This window comes from Pleurodeles waltl, chromosome 5, assembly GCF_031143425.1.
Source record: "Pleurodeles waltl isolate 20211129_DDA chromosome 5, aPleWal1.hap1.20221129, whole genome shotgun sequence".
NCBI lineage: Eukaryota > Metazoa > Chordata > Amphibia > Caudata > Salamandridae > Pleurodeles > Pleurodeles waltl.
Genome location: NC_090444.1, coordinates 403,577,479 through 403,592,939, shown reverse-complemented (window position 1 = coordinate 403,592,939; position 15,461 = coordinate 403,577,479).

The window sequence follows — 15,461 nt, the reverse complement described above, 5'->3', positions numbered from 1 at the left end:
CACAAACAAATGGACTGGTGGAGAGATTTAATAAAACTCTCAAAGGCATGATTATGGGTCTCCCTGAAAAACTCCGCAGGAGATGGGATATCCTTCTACCATGCCTCCTTTTTGCCTACAGGGAGGTACCCCAGAAAGGAGTGGGCTTCAGCCCCTTTGAACTTCTTTTTGGACACCCTGTTAGGGGTCCACTCACACTTGTAAAGGAGGGTTGGGAACAACCTTTAAAAGCTCCTAAACAGGATATTGTGGATTATGTACTTGGCCTCAGATCAAGGATGGCTGAGTACATGAAAAAGGCCAGTAAAAACCTTCAGGCCAGCCAAGAGCTCCAGAAGCAATGGCATGATCAGAAGGCTGTTTTGGTTCAGTACCAACCAGGGCAGAAAGTGTGGGTCTTGGAGCCTGTGGCCCCAAGAGCACTCCAAGATAAATGGAGTGGACCCCACACAATTGTTGAAAAGAAGGGTGAAGTCACCTACTTGGTTGACTTAGGCACTGCCAGGAGTCCCCTTAGGGTGCTCCATGTCAACCGCCTGAAACCCTACTATGACAGGGCTGATCTCACCCTGCTCATGGCAACAGATGAGGGACAGGAAGAAGACAGTGATCCTCTACCTGATCTCTTCTCTTCCACAGAACAAGATGCTCTTGTGGAAGGTGTAGTTTTGGCTGATTGTCTTACTGCTGAGCAGAAAGATAATTGCATAAATCTCCTAGGACAATTTTCAGAACTCTTCTCCATTGTGCCAGGCACCACTTCTTGGTGTGAGCACACTATAGATACTGGAGACAGTTTACCTGTCAAAAGTAAGATCTATAGGCAGCCTGACCATGTCAGGGACTGCATAAAGCAAGAAGTTCAGAAAATGTTGGAACTAGGAGTAGTTGAGCACTCTGACAGTCCATGGGCTTCTCCTGTGGTACTGGTACCAAAACCCAATTCTAAAGATGGAAAGAAGGAAATGAGGTTTTGTGTAGACTATAGAGGTCTCAACTTGGTAACCAAAACTGATGCTCACCCTATACCCAGGGCAGATGAGCTCATAGATACACTGGCATCTGCCAAGTATCTAAGCACTTTTGATTTGACTGCAGGGTATTGGCAGATCAAATTGTCAGAAGATGCTAAACCTAAGACTGCATTTTCTACCATTGGAGGACATTACCAGTTTACTGTAATGCCTTTTGGTTTGAAAAATGCACCTGCCACTTTTCAGAGGTTGGTGAACACAGTCCTGCAAGGGCTGGAAGCTTTCAGTGCAGCATATTTGGATGATATAGCTGTCTTTAGCTCCAGCTGGGATGATCACCTGGTCCACCTTTGGAAAGTTTTGGAGGCTCTGCAAAAGGCAGGCCTCACTATCAAGGCTTCAAAGTGCCAGATAGGGCAGGGTAAAGTGGTTTATCTGGGACACCTTGTTGGTGGGGAACAGATTGCACCACTTCAGGGGAAAATCCAAACTATTATTGATTGGGTTCCCCCTACCACTCAGACTCAGGTGAGAGCCTTCCTAGGCCTCACTGGGTATTATAGGAGGTTCATTAAGAACTATGGCTCCATTGCAGCCCCTCTTAATGACCTCACATCCAAGAAAATGCCTAAAAAGGTATTATGGACAGCAAACTGTCAGAAAGCTTTTGAGGAGCTGAAGCAGGCCATGTGCTCTGCACCTGTCCTGAAAAGCCCTTGTTACTCTAAAAAATTCTATGTCCAAACTGATGCATCTGAATTAGGAGTAGGGGCAGTCCTATCACAACTTAATTCTGAGGGCCAGGATCAACCTGTTGCTTTTATTAGTAGAAGGTTGACCCCTAGAGAAAAGCGTTGGTCTGCCATTGAGAGGGAGGCCTTTGCTGTGGTCTGGGCTCTGAAGAAGTTGAGGCCATACCTGTTTGGCACTCACTTCATTGTTCAGACAGACCACAAACCTCTACTTTGGCTAAAACAAATGAAAGGTGAAAATCCTAAATTGTTGAGGTGGTCCATATCCCTACAGGGAATGGACTATACAGTGGAACATAGACCTGGGAGTAGCCACTCCAATGCAGATGGACTCTCCAGATATTTCCACTTAGACAATGAAGACTCATCAGGTAATGGCTAGTCTTATTGTCCTTCGTTTGGGGGGGGGTTGTGTAGGAAAGTACCATCTTGCCTGGCATGTTACCCCCATCTTTCACTGTATATATGTTGTTTTAGTTGTATGTGTCACTGGGACCCTGGTAACCCAGGGCCCCAGTGCTCATAAGTGTGCCTGAATGTGTTACCTGTGTAGTGACTAACTGTCTCACTGAGGCTCTGCTAATCAGAACCTCAGTGGTTATGCTCTCTCATTTCTTTCCAAATTGTCACTGACAGGCTAGTGACCATTTTTACCAATTTACATTGGCTTACTGGAACACCCTTATAATTCCCTAGTATATGGTACTGAGGTACCCAGGGTATTGGGGTTCCAGGAGATCCCTATGGGCTGCAGCATTTCTTTTGCCACCCATAGGGAGCTCTGACAATTCTTACACAGGCCTGCCACTGCAGCCTGAGTGAAATAACGTCCACGTTATTTCACAGCCATTTTACACTGCACTTAAGTAACTTATAAGTCACCTATATGTCTAACCTTAACCTGGTAAAGGTTAGGTGCAAAGTTACTTAGTGTGAGGGCACCCTGGCACTAGCCAAGGTGCCCCCACATTGTTCAGAGCCAATTCACTGAACTTTGTGAGTGCGGGGACACCATTACACGCGTGCACTACATATAGGTCACTACCTATATGTAGCTTCACCATGGTAACTCCGAATATGGCCATGTAACATGTCTATGATCATGGAATTGCCCCCTCTATGCCATCCTGGCATTGTTGGTACAATTCCATGATCCCAGTGGTCTGTAGCACAGACCCTGGTACTGCCAGACTGCCCTTCCTGGGGTTTTCTGCAGCTGCTGCTGCTGCCAACCCCTCAGACAGGCAGCTGCCCTCCTGGGGTCCAGCCAGGCCTGGCCCAGGATGGCAGAACAAAGAACTTCCTCTGAGAGAGGGTGTGACACCCTCTCCCTTTGGAAAATGGTGTGAAGGCAGGGGAGGAGTAGCCTCCCCCAGCCTCTGGAAATGCTTTGTTGGGCACAGATGTGCCCAATTCTGCATAAGCCAGTCTACACCGGTTCAGGGACCCCTTAGCCCCTGCTCTGGCGCGAAACTGGACAAAGGAAAGGGGAGTGACCACTCCCCTGACCTGCACCTCCCCTGGGAGGTGCCCAGAGCTCCTCCAGTGTGCTCCAGACCTCTGCCATCTTGGAAACAGAGGTGCTGCTGGCACACTGGACTGCTCTGAGTGGCCAGTGCCACCAGGTGACGTCAGAGACTCCTGCTGATAGGCTCCTTCAGGTGTTAGTAGCCTTTCCTCTCTCCTAGGTAGCCAAACCCTCTTTTCTGGCTATTTAGGGTCTCTGTCTCTGGGGAAACTTTAGATAACGAATGCATGAGCTCAGCCGAGTTCCTCTGCATCTCCCTCTTCACCTTCTGATAAGGAATCGACCGCTGACCGCGCTGGAAGCCTGCAAACCTGCAACATAGTAGCAAAGACGACTACTGCAACTCTGTAACGCTGATCCTGCCGCCTTCTTGACTGTTTTCCTGCTTGTGCATGCTGTGGGGGTAGTCTGCCTCCTCTCTGCACCAGAAGCTCCGAAGAAATCTCCCGTGGGTCGACGGAATCTTCCCCCTGCAACCGCAGGCACCAAAAAGCTGCATTACCGGTCCCTTGGGTCTCCTCTCAGCACGACGAGCGAGGTCCCTCGAATCCAGCGACACCGTCCAAGTGACCCCCACAGTCCAGTGACTCTTCAGCCCAAGTTTGGTGGAGGTAAGTCCTTGCCTCACCTCGCTGGGCTGCATTGCTGGGAACCGCGACTTTGCAAGCTACTCCGGCCCCTGTGCACTTCCGGCGGAAATCCTTCGTGCACAGCCAAGCCTGGGTCCACGGCACTCTAACCTGCATTGCACGACTTTCTAAGTTGGTCTCCGGCGACGTGGGACTCCTTTGTGCAACTTCGGCGAGCACCGTTTCACGCATCCTTGTAGTGCCTGTTTCTGGCATTTCTCCGGGTGCTACCTGCTTCAGTGAGGGCTCCTTGTCTTGCTCGTCATCCCCTCTCTCTGCAGGTCCAATTTGCTACCTCCTGGTCCCTCCTGGGCCCCAGCAGCGTCCAAAAACGCCAAACGCACGATTTGCGTGTAGCAAGGCTTGTTGGCTTCCATCCGGCGGGAAAACACTTCTGCACGACTCTCCAAGGCGTGAGGGATCCATCCTCCAAAGGGGAAGTCTCTAGCCCTTGTCGTTCCTGCAGTATTCACAGTTCTTCAGCCTAGTAAGAGCTTCTTTGCACCAACCGCTGGCATTTCTTGGGCATCTGCCCATCTCCGAGCTGCTTGTGACTTTTGGACTTGGTCCCCTTGTTCCACAGGTACCCTCAGTCAGGAATCCATCGTTGTTGCATTGCTGATTTGTGTTTTCCTTGCATTTTCCTTCTAACACGACTATTTTGTCTTTAGGGGAACTTTAGTGCACTTTGCACTCACTTTTCAGGGTCTTGGGGAGGGTTATTTTTCTAACTCTCACTATTTTCTAATAGTCCCAGCGACCCTCTACAAGGTCACATAGGTTTGGGGTCCATTCGTGGTTCGCATTCCACTTTTGGAGTATATGGTTTGTGTTGCCCCTATCCCTATGTTTCCCCATTGCATCCTATTGTAACTATACATTGTTTGCACTGTTTTCTAAGACTATACTGCATATTTTTGCTATTGTGTATATATATCTTGTGTATATTTCCGATCCTCTCACTGAGGGTACACTCTAAGATACTTTGGCATATTGTCATAAAAATAAAGTACCTTTATTTTTAGTATAACTGTGTATTGTGTTTTCTTATGATATTGTGCATATGACACTAAGTGGTACTGTAGTAGCTTCACACGTCTCCTAGTTCAGCCTAAGCTGCTCTGCTAAGCTACCATTATCTATCAGCCTAAGCTGCTAGACACCCTATACACTAATAAGGGATAACTGGGCCTGGTGCAAGGTGCAAGTACCCCTTGGTACTCACTACAAGCCAGTCCAGCCTCCTACACTACTCATGGCAGAATGGTGGATGAGTGCTCTTGCTTCTCCAATGACAACACTGATCTTGTAGACCTACTCCTTGTGTTCTTCAGCTTCCTGAAATGGCTAGTGATATCTCCATTCTGACCAAATATCTTTCTCCCCCTTCAACTGTGCAACCTATCAACTGCCACACAGTGGGTGGTTTACTGTCACTTTCAGAGCCCAGAAACTTAAATTGTTGATGCTATAAAATAATACTCTAAGCATGGATATTGAGAGAACAAGAATCCAGTGCCTTGAGAGGTTAAGTAACATAGATTGCTCTAAGTAGCATATCTATAAATTACATCTAAGATCTCAGATCCAGAAAGGCTTTTTTCTCATTGGGTATAGATTTTGCAAAATCCTGAGAGAAGACAAATACATTGTTGCTCTTGCAAATGAAGTGTGGACCGCCTTCACCCATCCCGAAATCCTTTTAGCAGGGCAATATTGTAAAGGACAAATACAATTATTCTGGGAAATTTGCTGTCTTTGCTGAAACCCTGCACTCTGTTGGTATGACAAATGCAGACCCAGTTTATTAGTGACACACCCTTTGAAAATGATCCTGGATCAAAAAAACGGAGAAAAAATCAAATCAAATCAGGGTTTATAAAGGACAACTACTCATCCATAAGGGTCTCAAGGCACTAGGGGGGGTTTGTCTTCTGCGTTTCAGTTAAAGAGCCAGGTTTTAAAGTCCTTCCTGAATTGAGGTAGCGATGGTGGCTGCCTGAGGTGGAGGGGGAGGGCGTTGCAGCTCTTTACCAAAAGGTAGGCAAAGGATCTTCTACCAGCCGAGGTCTTCTATATGCAGTGTACGGTGGCTAGTGCTTGTTGAGTGGAGCTGAGAAGTCTGTTGGGGGAGTAGAAGGTGATGCGGTGGTTGAGGTAGGCGGGTCATGGGTCATGAAGGGCCTTGTATGCGAGGACGAGGAGCTTGAAGTTAATTATTTTCTCAATAGGAAGCCAGTGGAGGTTTCTTAGGTGATTGGAGATATGTTTGTGGGGGGGAATGTCCAAGAAATGTCTTGTGGAATTCAGAAAATGGCAGCCACAGCGAGCAGATTGTAAGACCAGCAGGACAGCTTAGGAATCCTGTTTACAGCCAGAAAGTGATTAAATTATGTATTGGACAGAGTGAAGCTTGTGAAAAAGCCATCATCATGTTTGGGCTCATGGTCATAGATATGTCCCCCCAATATGGCGCAATGTTATGCACGAGTACATTTGTTTACAGGATGTCAATAAAAGAAATCCAAAATTGCTAGGGAGAGGCCCATGGAAATAGTTTTTTTTATGGTGAAAAAAGCAGAAAAAGCTAAAGTGCAGTTGAGTTAATGTGAAATCATTTTTCTATGCACAGTAGTACGAGCATGCATGCAGGACTGTCTTCACATAAATGTAATCGAAATTCACAAAACGTATGCAGGATGTAAATTTGCATCCATTCGTAAGAATAACTACAGAGTTCATGAAGGTAGTCCATTCTCTGGAATGAACTTTACTGGTACAAGTTCAAAGTCCGGGATCGCTGAGAGTACTGCAAAAAAGTCGCATGTCATGGCTCTCCCAGACTGAAAATATTGCTCCAACATTAACCAGGAAGAATTACAAAGTCAATCTAAAAGTAAGTGAAGACTAATTAGTACAGACAACGACTTTGTATTGAGACCGCTTAATTTGGTATCTTTTCCCCAATGACGCTGATTTCCCAGTCTGAGAAGGAGCGGTTCAGCAGGTGAATAATAGTTTTATCGATTGCAAAATGTTTACATCCCAAAATCCAGGGGAACCTTGCGAAGCTGTGATCATTGAGGCAGCCAGGGAATGTTCACGCGCCCACTGACTTTTACTTTCACCGTGCTGTGCGCGTGGAGTGCAGAGTTACTTCTTTGAAAAATAAATCCCGTGGAGGCTTGGCTTCAGCCTACCTGTAGCCAAAAAACTGAGCGTATATTGTCTTTAACAGGCTCCCTGACGAGCAGATAAACCTCTTTACACGTTCCTCCTGCTCAGGCACACTTCAGTAGGTGGGAGATAGTTCGCAGCTGCTGGCCTACAGATGTGGGCTGCCCTCCCAGGCCACAGCGGAGTTATGAAAATCATCTGGTATTCAAGAAATTGTTCAAGATGTGGCTGTGTGCCAACGCCTGTGGTCAGAGAGAATCGGCTATTGCCAAATACTTCTCTCTGCTTTGATTTATACTCAGCACTTTGGGCTTTACTCCAAAGCCTAAATAGGAAGCTAGAAGTTCACTCTACTGATAGAGGTATAAAAAAGATGGAGATTGAATGGATGCATAGGGGGAAGGATACATGGATATGTCTGTGGGGGGACACACTTCCTGGTATGTTTCTATTGTTAGAGCAGGTGTTTAAATTAGAAATTATTATTGAGTGTTTACGTATATTGTATAATTGAATTATGTAGAAAATTAATTAATGTAGAAAAATAATGCACGCATTTGGGAATGTGACCCCGAAGAATGGCCACCAATGTTCACGAAGTGTACTGATTAATGATTTATAATTATGAAATGATGAAAATGTATTAGACTAATGTAGTAATATGTAATAATATTAAGGGTTATGAAGTATGCTTGAGTTTTATTAATTGTAGGCCTTAACTTAGCGAGTGTCTTGGCCTAGTTTTGCCAGGCCTCATGCAGAAGCTGTATTTCTTAGAGTTTAATAAAAATGATGACAGAGTGAACGTAGCTTTGAAATGACCATTGTCTTGTTAAAAATGCTTAACAGAAACTTTCCGTAAGAACCGACTAACAGAAGATGATATTCCTGCTAATGTGTCAAATTATGTGTAATGCGTGTGAGATGTACTTTCTCAGGACGAGAACAATGAAGATACTGACTGGAGCTGAAGATGCGACAATATTGTTATCAGACGAGCCGGATGATGAGGACATTTTAAAGTGAACCAATCAACTTCATGACATAAACATACAATTAACTGACTCATAGAGAATTAGGGGATAGTTTAGGTGACTTTGATATAACAATGCAACAGAGGAAAATTATTCAGACTAGAGGGAGATTCCAGACTTATTCAGAGTTTGCGAGAAGAAGAGACTTTAGAAGAGATTCAAGATTCATTCTGTCGTCTGGCTTATACTCTTTGACTGAGAGCCTGATGCTTTGCTGACTGATTGATGACCTGAGGATGAAGATTGAGTCTGCTTTGCTGACCCATACCGTGGATAGGTAGATATGATGAAATGTGACTGTTATGTAATTTATGCCTTTTCTTTCTAGGTACCAACTGCGCTGTTTTGACACATCCACAGCTAGATGTTTTTGATAAATTTGTGTTTCTAAATTGTTTTGCATGAAGCCCAACATGCTGATGGTAATCTGACGTTAGTTAAGGGTATTCACAATTGACTGATGAATTACAGGGACTAATGATTGACAAATTATCTTGCTGAAATTCTATGTATGGAATAACATTGTGGCAGCTGACTCTGCTCTTGATTTGCATTATAACACTAGAATGTGTTGTGCTTCAAGCTTGGATTAGGTTGCTTTTCTTCTGCCACTTTGGACAACCAGTATTGTTATTATAGGTGTTTCATTTGATTTTGAGATTAATATACATGACCTTAGTTATGTTAGTATAAGGGAAATACACTTACTAAACCCTACTAAAGGTGTGGTTATTCATGACTGAGATGTCATGGTATGTGACATTCACTAACTCCATTGATTATTGATTTCATTGATTACTAATATTTATTGATTATGTACTGGAGCCATGGTAAGAACTTCTTAATACGAGTCAAAAGTTTAATTGACCTATTCGCATCCCCTCGTAAGTTTACTTATTAAGGTCTGATGCGCTAACAGTTATGGTAGCAGTCAGATGGTTTGTCTCTTTAAGAGCTTGCCATAGGTATCTGGTGCAGAGTGACAGGTGCTGATGATTCACCTCCTTAAGAGCATACCATAGACGTGCAGTATACAGTGACAGGTGTTCCCAGGGATGGTAGCGGTTTGAAGTTGGCCGTTTTGAGAATTCAGTATTATTGAGATTTAGATTTTGTTTTTCAATAATGATATTTGGAGAGAAAATTATGTCCCCTTTAGCCCAGAAATGACAGCCCAGATCCTGGATCCTGTTAGTGGTATTGAGTATGTTCCTGGCGTTCTAGTGATAGAGTGAGTGAAATTGGTTATGCTTGCACAGCTTATGCAAATCGCAGGTGAATTCTGAGCTTTGTGAGGATTTTAGGGATTTTGCGTACTCCAAATGAAGTTGTAGTAGGAGTGTGCGTACTCCGCAGTATGAGAGTAGGGAAGTCGTCGAAATTCATATGTGTGTGGCACTTTGTGCTAAAAAATTGTCCATTTGGTTGTTGATGTATGAACACTGCGTGGTCTAAGGCTCCGGAGTATATTGAAAAGTGTATGAGACACTTAGTTATATGTTGTAATTTGTCTAGTTTAGTAGGTTGATCGGGCGTGGTCAACAAGTCAGTGTGTGAGTTAAAGTGGGTGAGAGGAAATTTCAACTGAGATTTGCCGAGTCCTATGTGCACCAGGACAGACCCATTGATCATTTGAGAGTAAAGTTTGCGTGTCCAATTTTGCTTGCGAATCTGGGTGACCGAGAAAGAGGAATAGCTGTATGTGTGAAAGAGCCATCTATGAAAATTCGTAATGTTTCTGAAGCGGTTGTGTTACCTTTCCTGTAATAAACCAGCAGATTTGTTTTTGTTTTTGTTTTTTGATTAGTGCTCGCAATATTTTGCATTAGTTTTGTGTGAATTGGAGTTTAGGAGGACGAGCCGCAAGTCTTTTTCAGCCACAGTACGTGTGAGTGTGGCGTCATTGGAGCGGCACTGGGATGGATTGGTTAGTGAGAAGGGTAGAGCACAGATTGTCAGATGTCCGCGAGAGGCAATTGGTTGAGAACGTGGGTGAAAGGAATCTTGGGATTAAAAGTAATTTCCTGATTTGATTTGGAATAAACAAAAGGGTATAAAGATGAAGTTTTTCAAGGCAGTGAAAAGTGCCCTCAGAGGAGATACGTACATGAAAGTGAGTGTAGGGGAGCCTACACCACCAGAGGATACACTATGAGAGATTGTTGAAGGCATCCAAGGAGTATATTGGTAAAGAAGCAACGGAGCCAAAAGACATGCTGCATTTTGTGTTCAGATTTGTGGAAGGATTGAGACCTGAAATTGGTCAGATGATTAAGAGTCATTTGATTTCCTGGCAAGCAAAGCCAATTGATGAGGTGTTGCAGTATGAAAAATACCGTAGTGAGGGGATTGAGTTGAAGCAGAAGAAGTTGAAAGAGAAAGCAATGGTGATGCTGATTAGTGCAGCTCAAACAGGAGTGAAAGGACATTTTGTGCAGCAGATACCGCAGCAGCAGGGAAATGTCATGTTTCAGCCCCAGATGAGAGGTAGAAGTCGTGGAGGTAATATGAATCATGGTCCAGATCTGAATACTGTAGTGGTTCAGAGTGATGTGCAGGGAATGAAGAAGCTATTGCTGTGTCACATTTGCGGAGCCGTGGGACATTGGAAGAGGGAGTGTCCAATGATGGTGCAGGAAGGTGTTGTTCAGCAAGGTAATGACATCAATTCATTTCAGAATGTGAGAGGACCGAGCCTAAGGGGTCCTAATGCAAATTTTCAGAATAATGTGAATCAAATGCAGAATTTTCAGCTCATGCAACAGGTGCAAATGCCCTGTGCACAAGTGTCACAGTTGCAGCCGATGCAGCAGCAGGTTCCCACTGTACCTAGACAGTAAATGCAGATACCTCAAGCCCCGATGGAGCAGCAACAGATGATGCTTTCTCAACAGGTCACAGGTCAGAGACAAGACAGAAGTAGTAACACAGTGCACCAATTCCTGTTACACAGTGAAAATGAAATAAATGGTCAATGGAAGAGTGACAGTTCAGATGAGGGCCATGTGTGCTTGCGACTTCTTTAGAAGTAGATCAGAGAGGAACCTATGTGAGGGGAAAGGTGATCGGTCACAGAGTTTCATTCTTGGTGGACGCAAGAGCTACACGCTCTACAGTGAGAAGTGCAGAGGTCCTGAATTTGCCCCTTTCAGGTAGAACAATTCAGGTTGTGAGGGTAGCAAACCAATATCTGGCAAACCCGATTACAGATCCAGTGCAAGTAGAGATTGGCAATTTTAAGGGACTGCATAAGTTTGTAGACTGCGATTCGAGTCTGGTATTCCTACTGGGAATGGACTTGCTGTGTAATACAAAATGTTTGATTACTTGCTCAAATGATGGAATTGAGATTCAGACAAATAGCGATGATGAGGAGGACCAAGCTCCAGAAACTGAGTGAGAAACCACAAATGAGGAGGACCCCTTGATTGAGTTTTTCCCGATGTTCACAGTGAAAGAGCTTCATTCTGATTTACAGGGAACCGTACAAGAGAACGTGTGGTATTTGACAGGAAAGGAAGTAGGTCTGATCAAGGGAGTGGAGCCAGTCAAGGTTACCTTGAAGCCGAATGCTGTTTTTTTCAACTTCCACACTACAACATGCCACAAGATGTTCTGATGAAAGTGGCTCAGATAATTGCAGATTTTGTGAAACAGGGAGTTCTGAAAGAAGGATTGAGCAGCCCATGTAATTCACCAATAATGGGATTGAAGAAGCCATGTGGGAAGGTTCAGATTCTGCAGGATTTGAGAAAAAGAAATGATAATGTGGTCATGTGTTGTCCTGTAGTGCCCAATCCATCTGTGATAATGTTTCAGATTCCATGTGATGCAGAGTGGTTTACGGGCATTGATTTTTCACAAGCATTCTTTTCTGTGCCTCTTCATAAGGATAGCCAATTTCTCTTTTGTTTCAAATTCCTGGATCAAGTCTATTGCTGGTGTAGACTTCCTCAAGGGTATACAGAGTTACCTTCCTTGTTCAACCAGAGCTTGAAAAATAATTTGGAGTCATTAGAATTGCCTTTTCAATCGACTTTGGTGCAGTACATTGATGACTTATTGATTGTGTCCAAGACAAGGGACGAGTGTAAGTATGACTCGATTGCCCTGTTGAATCATTTGGGAAAATATGGTCATAAAGTGTCACCACTGAAATTGCAGTACTGTCAGAAGGTAGTGAAGTATTTGGGTCACCAGATTGAGAAAGGGTCGAGAAAAATATCCAGAGAAAGGATTACAATGTACTGCAGATAAGTCCCCTGACTACACAGAGAGATGTCAGGATGTTCCTGGGAATGGTGGGATATTGTCGCCAGTTTATTCCGAATTTTTCAGTCATTTCAAGACCATTGCACAACTGACTCATAAGGAAGTCACCTATCCCACAGTGCTAGACCAGGATGAGATGAGAGCTTTCACTGAGTTGAGAGAGAGTTTGTGCAGAGCTTCAGCATTGGGTATGCCTGACTACACTAAGCCTTTCACATCGTTTCGTCATGAGCGTGATGCATGTTCATTGTCTGTCTTGACTCAGGTCCATGGAGGTGCTCATTGCCCAGTAGCACATTTTTCAACTACTTTGAACCCAGTCGCAGCAGCCTTACCAGGTTGTTTGCGTGCAGTTGGTCACAGTGTGAAGGCGTGGTGATGGGATATCCCCTGACTGTAATGGTCCCTCACTCGATTGAGATTTTACTGACAAGGACGAAAACCCAATACTTGACTGGTGCTAGGGTGACTAAGTATGAGACGAGTATTTTGGGATCACAAAATGTGACACTGAAAAGATGTACAGTGCTGCAACTTTACTTCTGAGTGAAACTGTTGAAATTGAAAAAGAGGAAGATGTTGAACATGATTGTCTTGAAATAACTGAGTTGTGCACAAAAATGAGACCTGACCTTAGAGATACCAGATTAGAAGAAAATGATCAAATTATTTTTGTTAATGGTTCATGTCTGAGAGACAATACAGGGACACTGAGAGCAGGATATGCCGTGTACACAATTACAGGTACCTTGGAAGCTTCCTGGCTTTGAAGAGTATATTCTGCCCAGGTAGCGGATTTGGCCGCTCTTACTAGGGCGTGCCATGTTTCTTCTCAATTGAGAGTTACTATCTATACAGATAGCCAATATGGATTTGGAGTAGTTCATGATTTTGGTCAATTGTGGTCGCAGAGAGGTTTCCTGACATCTTCTGGTACACCAGTGAGAAATGGTGAGAGAATAAAGGAGCTGTTATATGCAATTCAATTGCCTGAAAAGATTGCAGTGGTAAAATATAGTACACATCTAAAGTCGCAGGACTCCGTGTCATTGTGAAATGGATATGCGGATCAAGTCGCAAGGTTTTGCGCATTGAACTCTATATCATTCAAGGACAAGTGGGAACTGTTACCTGAAGAAGACACAACATGTACAAGTTATGCATTGAAAGTAATTGACACTTTGGAAGAATTGAAATCTTCGCAGAATAATGTGGTCAAAGAGAAGAAACGTTCATGGAGTAAATTGAAATGTGTTCAAAGACAAGATGAATTGTGGGTTTCTGAGGCAGGTTAATTGGTTTTGCAAGATAGCTTGTTGTCTCAAATGGCGATGTACTATCATGGTCAGGCACATATTGGAAGGGATGCCATGGTTCGTCTGTTCAAGATTGATTCGTTCAACCCCAAATTTAGAAAAGTTGCTGAAGCAGTTTGAGATTGTTATGCCATTTGCCAGCAGTTAAATATGGGGAAAGGGACAGTGGTTAACTTGAGCCACACTGGAAGAGCAGGAGGTCCATTCATCAGAATGCAAATGGATTTTATTGAGATGCCTGTGTGTGGAGGGTTGAGATATGTGTTGGTGATTGTTTGCATCTTTAGTGACTAACTGATACCACGCTTTGGGTTTCTGATCTCTTTAGAATCAGATAGGGGAAGTCACTTCAATAACGAAGTGATTAAATTATTGTGTGCAGCATTGAACATTGAGCAGAAGCTGCATTGTAGTTGCCACCCTGAAGCATCAGGACTAGTGGAGCAGATGAATGGTACTTTGAAGTCAAGAATTGCAAAAATGTGTTCAGCTACGAAGTTGAAACGGCCCGATGCATTGCCTTTGGTACTGATGTCAATGAGAAACACACCTGACAGGAAGACAGGACTGTTGCCTCATGAGATTCTCATGGGCAGAGCAATGAGATTGCCAGCGGTGCCAGCAAATGTACTTGGATTTCTGCAAGGGTCTGGCTGATGTAGTCCGCTCTTTTTCTCAGCAGGTGGAGGCCACCACACTGCCACCGATCCATGACCCAGGGCACAACCTGAGATCAGGAGACTGGGTTGTTGTCCGAAAGCATGTGAGAAAGAAGTGTTTGGTGTCGAGACAGGGACACTCACCTGAAAAGCAGGATGTCTGCAGGGGTGATGGTATGCCCCCACCTCCTGGAATACCTCTCAGCACTTCCTGGTGGACACAGAAACCCCAGCAGATGTCCCAAAAGGAAAGGGGGAGTGGAAGAGAAAGAGACAAAACACTGCCACGTCTTGCCGGTCCAGCCAGGCACCCTGTATCTTCGGTGGGTGCAAGTCGTTGTGGACAGAGTGATAGTAGAGTTAGTGCACTCAATTTCCTTGAAACCGAATCTCTCTTTCTGATATGTGCACGGAGCCCAGGGAGCGGTAGAAGAACACCGGGATGCTCCAGCACTTTTCTTGGATAAAAATAACTATTGGAACAATTACTAACACTGCATTACCAGAAACCCAAACTGAGTACCGAGTACCATAACAATAAGTACTATGACACGAGGGCTAGCTTCACAGAGATTCACTGTTGCACACTACAATTAGAACTGTGGTTGCACTTATCATGCACAAGAAAGACAAACAAGGGCATTAATTATATCACATATAACTTTCCTGCATGCATAGGGTTAAACTAAAAGGAACAAACAATCCAAGAAATACAAATGTTCACTCTGGGTTGAAACAGTTAGGGTGGTACAGTTTGGTTTGGTTTCACTGTGTGTGTGAAAAACCCTTGAAAAGCAAATTCCTCAAACCTGAAACACAGGCATGAATGACACAATTTAAATCCGAGAGTTATGCTATTAGGGAAAGAGAAGTCACATAAATGCTCTTTGAAAATTGCACTGCCACTTTTTGTAGTACTTGAGCTCAAGCAGATTTCCTGAAGCACATTTATGCAAGTAACTACAATAATAATGTAGAATGTTCAGAAATGCATTTGTCTCTTCAAATTAAGCAAAATACGAGGTCTGAAATACACCAGCTGTTCTAGGAAAGCGCGGTGCTGAAAGAACAAACTCCCTGGAGAATACTAGTCATACTGTCTCAAACGTCCTGAATACGA